We start from the raw sequence: 14,694 nt of genomic DNA on the forward strand, positions 1-14,694 counted from the left end.
ATTGGAATCCACTGTGTGGTTTTCATCAGAAAATGTTCTGTGTCCAATTTTGAAACGTACAAATATTCCTCTTAAATCAGCCGAACTACGAATTCCGATTTACTCACCTGTAATCAGGAGAGAACCCAGTGCTGCATCTTTTAGCCCAGCACTGACCCTGAAAAGTAATTCTAAGCATACTTACCAGTGACTTGTATTTCCTTCCATAGGAATCCACTTTTTGGTTTTCATCAGAAAAGTTTCTAAGTGTCCAATTTTGAAACGTACAAATATTCCTCTAAAATCAGCCGAACTACGAATTCCGATTTACTCACCTGTAATCAGGAGAGAACCCAGTGCTGCATCTTTTAGCCCAGCACTGACCCTGAAAAGTAATTCTAAGCGTACTTACCAGTAACTTGTATTTCCTTCTATAGGAATCCACTGTGTGGTTTTCACCAGAAAATGTTCTGTGTCCAATTTTGAAACGTACAAATATTCCTCTAAAATCAGCCGAACTACGAATTCCGATTTACTCACCTGTTATTAGGAGAGAACCCAGGGCTGCATCTTTTAGCCCAGCACTGACCCTGAAAAGTAATTCTATGCGTACTTACCAGTAACTTGTATTTCCTTGCATAGGAATCCATTGTGTCGTTTTCACCAGAAAAATATCTAAGTGTCCATTTTTGAAACGTACCAATATTCCTCTAAAATCAACCGAACTACGAATTCTGATTTACTCAACTGTTATCAGGAGAGAACCCAGGGCTGCATCTTTTAACAAAGCACTAACCATGAAAAGTAATTCTAAGCGTACATACCAGTAACTTGTATTTCTTTCCATAGGAATCCATTGTGTGGTTTTCACCAGAAAATGTTCTAAGTGTCCAATTTTGAAACGTACAAATATTCCTCTAAAATCAGCCGAACTACGAATTCCGATTTACTCACCTGTAATCAGGAGAGAACCCAGTGCTGCATCTTTTAGCCCAGCACTGACCCTGAAAAGCAATTCTAAGCGTATTTACCAGTAACGTGTATTTCTTTCCATAGTAATCCATTGTGTGGTTTTCACCAGAAATATATCTAAGTGTCCACTTTTTGAAATGTACAAATATTCCTCTAAAATCAGCCAAACTATGAATTCCGATTTACTCACCTGTTATCAGGAGAGAACCCAGTGCGGCATCTTTTAGCCCAGCACTGACCCTGAAAATTAATTCTAAGCGTACCTAGCAGTAACTTGTATTTCTTTCCATAGGAATCCATTGTGTGGTTTTCACCAGAAAAGTTTCTAAGTGTCCAATTTTGAAACGTACAAATATTCCTCTAAAATCAGCCGAACTACGAATTCCGATGTACTCACCTGTAATCAGGAGAGAACCCAGTGCAGCATCTTTTAGCCCAGCACTGACCCTGAAAAGTAATTCTAAGTGTACTTACCAGTAACTTGTATTTCGTTCCATATGAATCCATTGTGTGGTTTTCACCAGAAAATGTTCTAAGTGTCCAATTTTGAAATGTACAAATATTCCTCTAAAATCAGCCGAACTACGAATTCCGATTTACTCACCTGTAATCAGGAGAGAACACGGTGCTGCATCTTTTAGCCCAGCACTGACCCTGAAAAGTAATTCTAAGCTTACTTACCAGTAACTTGTATTTCCTTCCATAGGAATCCATTGTGTGGTTTTTACCAGAAAATGTTCTAAGTGTCCAATTTTGAAATGTACAAATATTCCTCTAAAATCAGCCGAACTACGAATTCCGATTTACTCACCTGTAATCAGGAGAGAACACGGTGCTACATCTTTTAGCCCAGCACTGACCATGAAAATTAATTCTAAGCGTACTTACCAGTAACTTGTATTTCCTTCCATAGGAATCCATTGTGTGGTTTTCACCAGAAAATGTTCTAAGTGTCCAATTTTGAAACGTACAAATATTCCTCTAAAATCAGTCGAACTACGAATTCTGATTTACTCACCTGTAATCAGGGGAGAACCCAGTGCTGCATCTTTTAGCCCAGCACTGACCCTGAAAAATAATTCTAAGCGTACTTACCAGTAACTTGTATTTCCTTCCATAGGAATCCATTGTGTGGTTTTCACCAGAAAAGTTTCTAAGTGTCCAATTTTGAAACGTACAAATATTCCTCTAAAATCAGCCGAACTACGAATTCCGATTTACTAACCTATAATCAGGAGAGAACCCAGTGTTGCATCTTTTAGCCCAGCACTGACCCTGAAAAGTAATTCTAAGCGTACTTACCAGTAACTTGTATTTCCTTCCATAGGAATCCACTGTGTGGTTTTCACTAGAAAATGTTCTAAGTGTCCAATTTTGAAACGTACAAATATTCCTCTAAAATCAGCCGAACTACGAATTCCGATGTACTCACCTGTAATCAGGAGAGAACCCAGTGCAGCATCGTTTAGCCCAGCACTGACCCTGAAAAGTAATTCTAAGCGTACTTACCAGTAACTTGTATTTCGTTCCATATGAATCCATTGTGTGGTTTTCACCAGAAAATGTTCTAAGTGTCCAATTTTGAAATGTACAAAAAATCCTCTAAAATCAGCCGAACTACGAATTCCGATTTACTCACCTGTAATCAGGAGAGAACACGGTGCTGCATCTTTTAGCCCAGCACTGACCCTGAAAAGTAATTCTAAGCGTACTTACCAGTAACTTGTATTTCCTTCCATAGGAATCCATTGTGTGGTTTTTACCAGAAAATGTTCTAAGTGTCCAATTTTGAAATGTACAAATATTCCTCTAAAATCAGCCGAACTACGAATTCCGATTTACTCACCTGTAATCAGGAGAGAACACGGTGCTGCATCTTTTAGCCCAGCACTGACACTGAAAAGTAATTCTAAGCGTACTTACCAGTAACTTGTATTTCCTTCCATAGGAATCCACTGTGTGGTTTTCACCAGAAAATGTTCTAAGTGTCCAATTTTGAAACGTAGAAATATTCCTCTAAAATCAGCCGAACTACGAATTCTGATTTACTCACCTGTAATCAGGGGAGAACCCAGTGCTGCATCTTTTAGCCCAGCTCTGACCCTGAAAAATAATTCTAAGCGTACTTACCAGTAACTTGTATTTCCTTTCATTGGAATCCACTGTGTGGTTTTCATCAGAAAATGTTCTGTGTCCAATTTTGAAACGTACAAATATTCCTCTTAAATCAGCCGAACTACGAATTCCGATTTACTCACCTGTAATCAGGAGAGAACCCAGTGCTGCATCTTTTAGCCCAGCACTGACCCTGAAAAGTAATTCTAAGCATACTTACCAGTGACTTGTATTTCCTTCCATAGGAATCCACTTTTTGGTTTTCATCAGAAAAGTTTCTAAGTGTCCAATTTTGAAACGTACAAATATTCCTCTAAAATCAGCCGAACTACGAATTCCGATTTACTCACCTGTAATCAGGAGAGAACCCAGTGTTGCATCTTTTAGCCCAGCACTGACCCTGAAAAGTAATTCTAAGAGTACTTACCTGTAACTTGTATTTCCTTCCATAGGAGTCCACTGTGTGGTTTTCACTAGAAAATGTTCTAAGTGTCCAATTTTGAAACGTAGAAATATTTCTCTAAAATCAGCCGAACTACGAATTCCGATTTACTCACCTGTAATCAGGAGAGAACACGGTGCTACATCTTTTAGCCAAGCACTGACCATGAAAATTAATTCTAAGCGTACTTACCAGTAACTTGTATTTCCTTCCATAGGAATCCATTGTGTGGTTTTCACCAGAAAATGTTCTAAGTGTCCAATTTTGAAACGTACAAATATTCCTCTAAAATCAGTCGAACTACGAATTCTGATTTACTCACCTGTAATCAGGGGAGAACCCAGTGCTGCATCTTTTAGCCCAGCACTGACCCTGAAAAATAATTCTAAGCGTACTTACCAGTAACTTGTATTTCCTTCCATAGGAATCCATTGTGTGGTTTTCACCAGAAAAGTTTCTAAGTGTCCAATTTTGAAACGTACAAATATTCCTCTAAAATCAGCCGAACTACGAATTCCGATTTACTAACCTGTAATCAGGAGAGAACCCAGTGTTGCATCTTTTAGCCCAGCACTGACCCTGAAAAGTAATTCTAAGCGTACTTACCAGTAACTTGTATTTCCTTCCATAGGAATCCACTGTGTGGTTTTCACTAGAAAATGTTCTAAGGGTCCAATTTTGAAACGTACAAATATTCCTCTAAAATCAGCCGAACTACGAATTCCGATGTACTCACCTGTAATCAGGAGAGAACCCAGTGCAGCATCGTTTAGCCCAGCACTGACCCTGAAAAGTAATTCTAAGCGTACTTACCAGTAACTTGTATTTAGTTCCATATGAATCCATTGTGTGGTTTTCACCAGAAAATGTTCTAAGTGTCCAATTTTGAAATGTACAAAAAATCCTCTAAAATCAGCCGAACTACGAATTCCGATTTACTCACCTGTAATCAGGAGAGAACACGGTGCTGCATCTTTTAGCCCAGCACTGACCCTGAAAAGTAATTCTAAGCGTACTTACCAGTAACTTGTATTTCCTTCCATAGGAATCAATTGTGTGGTTTTTACCAGAAAATGTTCTAAGTGTCCAATTTTGAAATGTACAAATATTCCTCTAAAATCAGCCGAACTACGAATTCCGATTTACTCACCTGTAATCAGGAGAGAACACGGTGCTGCATCTTTTAGCCCAGCACTGACACTGAAAAGTAATTCTAAGCGTACTTACCAGTAACTTGTATTTCCTTCCATAGGAATCCACTGTGTGGTTTTCACCAGAAAATGTTCTAAGTGTCCAATTTTGAAACGTAGAAATATTCCTCTAAAATCAGCCGAACTACGAATTCTGATTTACTCACCTGTAATCAGGGGAGAACCCAGTGCTGCATCTTTTAGCCCAGCTCTGACCCTGAAAAATAATTCTAAGCGTACTTACCAGTAACTTGTATTTCCTTTCATTGGAATCCACTGTGTGGTTTTCATCAGAAAATGTTCTGTGTCCAATTTTGAAACGTACAAATATTCCTCTTAAATCAGCCAAACTACGAATTCCGATTTACTCACCTGTAATCAGGAGAGAACCCAGTGCTGCATCTTTTAGCCCAGCACTGACCCTGAAAAGTAATTCTAAGCATACTTACCAGTGACTTGTATTTCCTTCCATAGGAATCCACTTTTTGGTTTTCATCAGAAAAGTTTCTAAGTGTCTAATTTTGAAACGTACAAATATTCCTCTAAAATCAGCCGAACTACGAATTCCGATTTACTCACCTGTAATCAGGAGAGAACCCAGTGCTGCATCTTTTAGCCCAGCACTGACCCTGAAAAGTAATTCTAAGCGTACTTACCAGTAACTTGTATTTCCTTCTATAGGAATCCACTGTGTGGTTTTCACCAGAAAATGTTCTGTGTCCAATTTTGAAACGTACAAATATTCCTCTAAAATCAGCCGAACTACGAATTCCGATTTACTCACCTGTTATTAGGAGAGAACCCAGGGCTGCATCTTTTAGCCCAGCACTGACCCTGAAAAGTAATTCTATGCGTACTTACCAGTAACTTGTATTTCCTTGCATAGGAATCCATTGTGTCGTTTTCACCAGAAAAATATCTAAGTGTCCATTTTTGAAACGTACCAATATTCCTCTAAAATCAACCGAACTACGAATTCTGATTTACTCAACTGTTATCAGGAGAGAACCCAGGGCTGCATCTTTTAACAAAGCACTAACCATGAAAAGTAATTCTAAGCGTACATACCAGTAACTTGTATTTCTTTCCATAGGAATCCATTGTGTGGTTTTCACCAGAAAATGTTCTAAGTGTCCAATTTTGAAACGTACAAATATTCCTCTAAAATCAGCCGAACTACGAATTCCGATTTACTCACCTGTAATCAGGAGAGAACACGGTGCTGCATCTTTTAGCCCAGCACTGACCCTGAAAAATAATTCTAAGCGTACTTACCAGTAACTTGTATTTCCTTCCATAGGAATCCATTGTGTGGTTTTTACCAGAAAATGTTCTGTGTCCAATTTTGAAATGTACAAATATTCCTCTAAAATCAGCCGAACTACGAATTCCAATTTACTCACCTGTAATCAGGAGAGAACCCAGTGCTGCATCTTTTAGCCCAGCACTGACCCTGAAAAGCAATTCTAAGCGTACTTACCAGTAACGTGTATTTCTTTCCATAGTAATCCATTGTGTGGTTTTCACCAGAAATATATCTAAGTGTCCACTTTTTGAAATGTACAAATATTCCTCTAAAATCAGCCGGACTATGAATTCCGATTTACTCACCTGTTATCAGGAGAGAACCCAGTGCGGCATCTTTTAGCCCAGCACTGACCCTGAAAATTAATTATAAGCGTACCTAGCAGTAACTTGTATTTCTTTCCATAGGAATCCATTGTGTGGTTTTCACCAGAAAAGTTTCTAAGTGTCCAATTTTGAAACGTACAAATATTCCTCTAAAATCAGCCGGACTATGAATTCCGATTTACTCACCTGTTATCAGGAGAGAACCCAGTGCGGCATCTTTTTGCCCAGCACTGACCCTGAAAAGTAATTCTAAGCTTACTTACCAGTAACTTGTATTTCCTTCCATAGGAATCCATTGTGTGGTTTTTACCAGAAAATGTTCTAAGTGTCCAATTTTGAAATGTACAAATATTCCTCTAAAATCAGCCGAACTACGAATTCTGATTTACTCACCTGTAATCAGGAGAGAACACCGTGCTGCATCTTTTAGCCCAGCACTGACACTGAAAAGTAATTCTAAGCGTACTTACCAGTAACTTGTATTTCCTTCCATAGGAATCCACTGTGTGGTTGTCACCAGAAAATGTTCTAAGTGTCCAATTTTGAAACGTAGAAATATTCCTCTAAAATCAGCCGAACTACGAATTCCGATTTACTCACCTGTAATCAGGAGAGAACACGGTGCTACATCTTTTAGCCCAGCACTGACCATGAAAATTAATTCTAAGCGTACTTACCAGTAACTTGTATTTCCTTCCATAGGAATCCATTGTGTGGTTTTCACCAGAAAATGTTCTAAGTGTCCAATTTTGAAACGTACAAATATTCCTCTAAAATCAGTCGAACTACGAATTCTGATTTACTCACCTGTGATCAGGGGAGAACCCAGTGCTGCATCTTTTAGCCCAGCACTGACCCTGAAAAATAATTCTAAGCGTACTTACCAGTAACTTGTATTTCCTTCCATAGGAATCCATTGTGTGGTTTTCACCAGAAAAGTTTCTAAGTGTCCAATTTTGAAATGTACAAATATTCCTCTAAAATCAGCCGAACTACGAATTCCGATTTACTAACCTGTAATCAGGAGAGAACCCAGTGTTGCATCTTTTAGACCAGCACTGACCCTGAAAAGTAATTCTAAGCGTACTTACCAGTAACTTGTATTTCCTTCCATAGGAATCCACTGTGTGGTTTTCACTAGAAAATGTTCTAAGTGTCCGATTTTGAAACGTACAAATATTCCTCTAAAATCAGCCGAACTACGAATTCCGATGTACTCACCTGTAATCAGGAGAGAACCCAGTGCAGCATCGTTTAGCCCAGCACTGACCCTGAAAAGTAATTCTAAGCGTACTTACCAGTAACTTGTATTTCGTTCCATATGAATCCATTGTGTGGTTTTCACCAGAAAATGTTCTAAGTGTCCAATTTTGAAATGTACAAAAAATCCTCTAAAATCAGCCGAACTACGAATTCCGATTTACTCACCTGTAATCAGGAGAGAACACGGTGCTGCATCTTTTAGCCCAGCACTGACCCTGAAAAGTAATTCTAAGCGTACTTACCAGTAACTTGTATTTCCTTCCATAGGAATCCATTGTGTGGTTTTCACCAGAAAATGTTCTAAGTGTCCAATTTTGAAATGTACAAATATACCTCTAAAATCAGCCGAACTACGAATTCCGATTTACTCACCTGTAATCAGGAGAGAACACGGTGCTGCATCTTTAAGCCCAGCACTGACACTGAAAAGTAATTCTAAGCGTACTTACCAGTAACTTGTATTTCCTTCCATAGGAATCCATTGTGTGGTTTTCACCAGAAAAGTTTCTAAGTGTCCAATTTTGAAACGTACAAATATTCCTCTAAAATCAGTCGAACTACGAATTCTGATTTACTCACCTGTAATCAGGGGAGAACCCAGTGCTGCATCTTTTAGCCCAGCACTGACCCTGAAAAATAATTCTAAGCGTACTTACCAGTAACTTGTATTTCCTTCCATAGGAATCCATTGTGTGGTTTTCACCAGAAAAGTTTCTAAGTGTCCAATTTTGAAACGTACAAATATTCCTCTAAAATCAGCCGAACTACGAATTCCGATTTACTCACCTGTAATCAGGGGAGAACCCAGTGCTGCATCTTTTAGCCCAGCACTGACCCTGAAAAGTAATTCTAAGCGTACTTACCAGTGACTTGTATTTCCTTCCATAGGAATCCACTTTTTGGTTTTCATCAGAAAAGTTTCTAAGTGTCCAATTTTGAAACGTACAAATATTCCTCTAAAATCAGCCGAAATACGAATTCCGATTTACTCACCTGTAATCAGGAGAGAGCCCAGTGTTGCATCTTTTAGCCCAGCACTGACCCTGAAAAGTAATTCTAAGCGTACTTACCAGTAACTTGTATTTCCTTCCATAGGAATCCACTGTGTGGTTTTCACTAGAAAATGTTCTAAGTGTCCAATTTTGAAACGTACAAATATTCTTCTAAAATCAGCCGAACTATGAATTCCGATGTACTCACCTGTAATCAGGAGAGAACCCAGTGCAGCATCTTTTAGCCCAGCACTGACCCTGAAAAGTAATTCTAAGCGTACTTACCAGTAACTTGTATTTCGTTCCATATGAATCAATTGTGTGGTTTTCACCAGAAAATGTTCTAAGTGTCCAATTTTGAAATGTACAAATATTCCTCTAAAATCAGCCGAACTACGAATTCCGATTTACTCACCTGTAATCAGGAGAGAACACGGTGCTACATCTTTTAGCCCAGCACTGACCATGAAAATTAATTCTAAGCGTACTTACCAGTAACTTGTATTTCCTTCCATAGGAATCCATTGTGTGGTTTTCACCAGAAAATGTTCTAAGTGTCCAATTTTGAAACGTACAAATATTCCTCTAAAATCAGTCGAACTACGAATTCTGATTTACTCACCTGTAATCAGGGGAGAACCCAGTGCTGCATCTTTTAGCCCAGCACTGACCCTGAAAAATAATTCTAAGCGTACTTACCAGTAACTTGTATTTCCTTCCATAGGAATCCATTGTGTGGTTTTCACCAGAAAAGTTTCTAAGTGTCCAATTTTGAAACGTACAAATATTCCTCTAAAATCAGCCGAACTACGAATTCCGATTTACTAACCTATAATCAGGAGAGAACCCAGTGTTGCATCTTTTAGCCCAGCACTGACCCTGAAAAGTAATTCTAAGCGTACTTACCAGTAACTTGTATTTCCTTCCATAGGAATCCACTGTGTGGTTTTCACTAGAAAATGTTCTAAGTGTCCAATTTTGAAACGTACAAATATTCCTCTAAAATCAGCCGAACTACGAATTCCGATGTACTCACCTGTAATCAGGAGAGAACCCAGTGCAGCATCGTTTAGCCCAGCACTGACCCTGAAAAGTAATTCTAAGCGTACTTACCAGTAACTTGTATTTCGTTCCATATGAATCCATTGTGTGGTTTTCACCAGAAAATGTTCTAAGTGTCCAATTTTGAAATGTACAAAAAATCCTCTAAAATCAGCCGAACTACGAATTCCGATTTACTCACCTGTAATCAGGAGAGAACACGGTGCTGCATCTTTTAGCCCAGCACTGACCCTGAAAAGTAATTCTAAGCGTACTTACCAGTAACTTGTATTTCCTTCCATAGGAATCCATTGTGTGGTTTTTACCAGAAAATGTTCTAAGTGTCCAATTTTGAAATGTACAAATATTCCTCTAAAATCAGCCGAACTACGAATTCCGATTTACTCACCTGTAATCAGGAGAGAACACGGTGCTGCATCTTTTAGCCCAGCACTGACACTGAAAAGTAATTCTAAGCGTACTTACCAGTAACTTGTATTTCCTTCCATAGGAATCCACTGTGTGGTTTTCACCAGAAAATGTTCTAAGTGTCCAATTTTGAAACGTAGAAATATTCCTCTAAAATCAGCCGAACTACGAATTCTGATTTACTCACCTGTAATCAGGGGAGAACCCAGTGCTGCATCTTTTAGCCCAGCTCTGACCCTGAAAAATAATTCTAAGCGTACTTACCAGTAACTTGTATTTCCTTTCATTGGAATCCACTGTGTGGTTTTCATCAGAAAATGTTCTGTGTCCAATTTTGAAACGTACAAATATTCCTCTTAAATCAGCCGAACTACGAATTCCGATTTACTCACCTGTAATCAGGAGAGAACCCAGTGCTGCATCTTTTAGCCCAGCACTGACCCTGAAAAGTAATTCTAAGCATACTTACCAGTGACTTGTATTTCCTTCCATAGGAATCCACTTTTTGGTTTTCATCAGAAAAGTTTCTAAGTGTCCAATTTTGAAACGTACAAATATTCCTCTAAAATCAGCCGAACTACGAATTCCGATTTACTCACCTGTAATCAGGAGAGAACCCAGTGTTGCATCTTTTAGCCCAGCACTGACCCTGAAAAGTAATTCTAAGAGTACTTACCTGTAACTTGTATTTCCTTCCATAGGAGTCCACTGTGTGGTTTTCACTAGAAAATGTTCTAAGTGTCCAATTTTGAAACGTAGAAATATTTCTCTAAAATCAGCCGAACTACGAATTCCGATTTACTCACCTGTAATCAGGAGAGAACACGGTGCTACATCTTTTAGCCAAGCACTGACCATGAAAATTAATTCTAAGCGTACTTACCAGTAACTTGTATTTCCTTCCATAGGAATCCATTGTGTGGTTTTCACCAGAAAATGTTCTAAGTGTCCAATTTTGAAACGTACAAATATTCCTCTAAAATCAGTCGAACTACGAATTCTGATTTACTCACCTGTAATCAGGGGAGAACCCAGTGCTGCATCTTTTAGCCCAGCACTGACCCTGAAAAATAATTCTAAGCGTACTTACCAGTAACTTGTATTTCCTTCCATAGGAATCCATTGTGTGGTTTTCACCAGAAAAGTTTCTAAGTGTCCAATTTTGAAACGTACAAATATTCCTCTAAAATCAGCCGAACTACGAATTCCGATTTACTAACCTGTAATCAGGAGAGAACCCAGTGTTGCATCTTTTAGCCCAGCACTGACCCTGAAAAGTAATTCTAAGCGTACTTACCAGTAACTTGTATTTCCTTCCATAGGAATCCACTGTGTGGTTTTCACTAGAAAATGTTCTAAGGGTCCAATTTTGAAACGTACAAATATTCCTCTAAAATCAGCCGAACTACGAATTCCGATGTACTCACCTGTAATCAGGAGAGAACCCAGTGCAGCATCGTTTAGCCCAGCACTGACCCTGAAAAGTAATTCTAAGCGTACTTACCAGTAACTTGTATTTAGTTCCATATGAATCCATTGTGTGGTTTTCACCAGAAAATGTTCTAAGTGTCCAATTTTGAAATGTACAAAAAATCCTCTAAAATCAGCCGAACTACGAATTCCGATTTACTCACCTGTAATCAGGAGAGAACACGGTGCTGCATCTTTTAGCCCAGCACTGACCCTGAAAAGTAATTCTAAGCGTACTTACCAGTAACTTGTATTTCCTTCCATAGGAATCAATTGTGTGGTTTTTACCAGAAAATGTTCTAAGTGTCCAATTTTGAAATGTACAAATATTCCTCTAAAATCAGCCGAACTACGAATTCCGATTTACTCACCTGTAATCAGGAGAGAACACGGTGCTGCATCTTTTAGCCCAGCACTGACACTGAAAAGTAATTCTAAGCGTACTTACCAGTAACTTGTATTTCCTTCCATAGGAATCCACTGTGTGGTTTTCACCAGAAAATGTTCTAAGTGTCCAATTTTGAAACGTAGAAATATTCCTCTAAAATCAGCCGAACTACGAATTCTGATTTACTCACCTGTAATCAGGGGAGAACCCAGTGCTGCATCTTTTAGCCCAGCTCTGACCCTGAAAAATAATTCTAAGCGTACTTACCAGTAACTTGTATTTCCTTTCATTGGAATCCACTGTGTGGTTTTCATCAGAAAATGTTCTGTGTCCAATTTTGAAACGTACAAATATTCCTCTTAAATCAGCCAAACTACGAATTCCGATTTACTCACCTGTAATCAGGAGAGAACCCAGTGCTGCATCTTTTAGCCCAGCACTGACCCTGAAAAGTAATTCTAAGCATACTTACCAGTGACTTGTATTTCCTTCCATAGGAATCCACTTTTTGGTTTTCATCAGAAAAGTTTCTAAGTGTCTAATTTTGAAACGTACAAATATTCCTCTAAAATCAGCCGAACTACGAATTCCGATTTACTCACCTGTAATCAGGAGAGAACCCAGTGCTGCATCTTTTAGCCCAGCACTGACCCTGAAAAGTAATTCTAAGCGTACTTACCAGTAACTTGTATTTCCTTCTATAGGAATCCACTGTGTGGTTTTCACCAGAAAATGTTCTGTGTCCAATTTTGAAACGTACAAATATTCCTCTAAAATCAGCCGAACTACGAATTCCGATTTACTCACCTGTTATTAGGAGAGAACCCAGGGCTGCATCTTTTAGCCCAGCACTGACCCTGAAAAGTAATTCTATGCGTACTTACCAGTAACTTGTATTTCCTTGCATAGGAATCCATTGTGTCGTTTTCACCAGAAAAATATCTAAGTGTCCATTTTTGAAACGTACCAATATTCCTCTAAAATCAACCGAACTACGAATTCTGATTTACTCAACTGTTATCAGGAGAGAACCCAGGGCTGCATCTTTTAACAAAGCACTAACCATGAAAAGTAATTCTAAGCGTACATACCAGTAACTTGTATTTCTTTCCATAGGAATCCATTGTGTGGTTTTCACCAGAAAATGTTCTAAGTGTCCAATTTTGAAACGTACAAATATTCCTCTAAAATCAGCCGAACTACGAATTCCGATTTACTCACCTGTAATCAGGAGAGAACACGGTGCTGCATCTTTTAGCCCAGCACTGACCCTGAAAAATAATTCTAAGCGTACTTACCAGTAACTTGTATTTCCTTCCATAGGAATCCATTGTGTGGTTTTTACCAGAAAATGTTCTGTGTCCAATTTTGAAATGTACAAATATTCCTCTAAAATCAGCCGAACTACGAATTCCAATTTACTCACCTGTAATCAGGAGAGAACCCAGTGCTGCATCTTTTAGCCCAGCACTGACCCTGAAAAGCAATTCTAAGCGTACTTACCAGTAACGTGTATTTCTTTCCATAGTAATCCATTGTGTGGTTTTCACCAGAAATATATCTAAGTGTCCACTTTTTGAAATGTACAAATATTCCTCTAAAATCAGCCGGACTATGAATTCCGATTTACTCACCTGTTATCAGGAGAGAACCCAGTGCGGCATCTTTTAGCCCAGCACTGACCCTGAAAATTAATTATAAGCGTACCTAGCAGTAACTTGTATTTCTTTCCATAGGAATCCATTGTGTGGTTTTCACCAGAAAAGTTTCTAAGTGTCCAATTTTGAAACGTACAAATATTCCTCTAAAATCAGCCGGACTATGAATTCCGATTTACTCACCTGTTATCAGGAGAGAACCCAGTGCGGCATCTTTTTGCCCAGCACTGACCCTGAAAAGTAATTCTAAGCTTACTTACCAGTAACTTGTATTTCCTTCCATAGGAATCCATTGTGTGGTTTTTACCAGAAAATGTTCTAAGTGTCCAATTTTGAAATGTACAAATATTCCTCTAAAATCAGCCGAACTACGAATTCTGATTTACTCACCTGTAATCAGGAGAGAACACCGTGCTGCATCTTTTAGCCCAGCACTGACACTGAAAAGTAATTCTAAGCGTACTTACCAGTAACTTGTATTTCCTTCCATAGGAATCCACTGTGTGGTTGTCACCAGAAAATGTTCTAAGTGTCCAATTTTGAAACGTAGAAATATTCCTCTAAAATCAGCCGAACTACGAATTCCGATTTACTCACCTGTAATCAGGAGAGAACACGGTGCTACATCTTTTAGCCCAGCACTGACCATGAAAATTAATTCTAAGCGTACTTACCAGTAACTTGTATTTCCTTCCATAGGAATCCATTGTGTGGTTTTCACCAGAAAATGTTCTAAGTGTCCAATTTTGAAACGTACAAATATTCCTCTAAAATCAGTCGAACTACGAATTCTGATTTACTCACCTGTGATCAGGGGAGAACCCAGTGCTGCATCTTTTAGCCCAGCACTGACCCTGAAAAATAATTCTAAGCGTACTTACCAGTAACTTGTATTTCCTTCCATAGGAATCCATTGTGTGGTTTTCACCAGAAAAGTTTCTAAGTGTCCAATTTTGAAATGTACAAATATTCCTCTAAAATCAGCCGAACTACGAATTCCGATTTACTAACCTGTAATCAGGAGAGAACCCAGTGTTGCATCTTTTAGACCAGCACTGACCCTGAAAAGTAATTCTAAGCGTACTTACCAGTAACTTGTATTTCCTTCCATAGGAATCCACTG

This window comes from Triturus cristatus, chromosome 1_1 (genome assembly GCF_964204655.1).
Source record: "Triturus cristatus chromosome 1_1, aTriCri1.1, whole genome shotgun sequence".
In the NCBI taxonomy this organism is placed as follows: domain Eukaryota; kingdom Metazoa; phylum Chordata; class Amphibia; order Caudata; family Salamandridae; genus Triturus; species Triturus cristatus.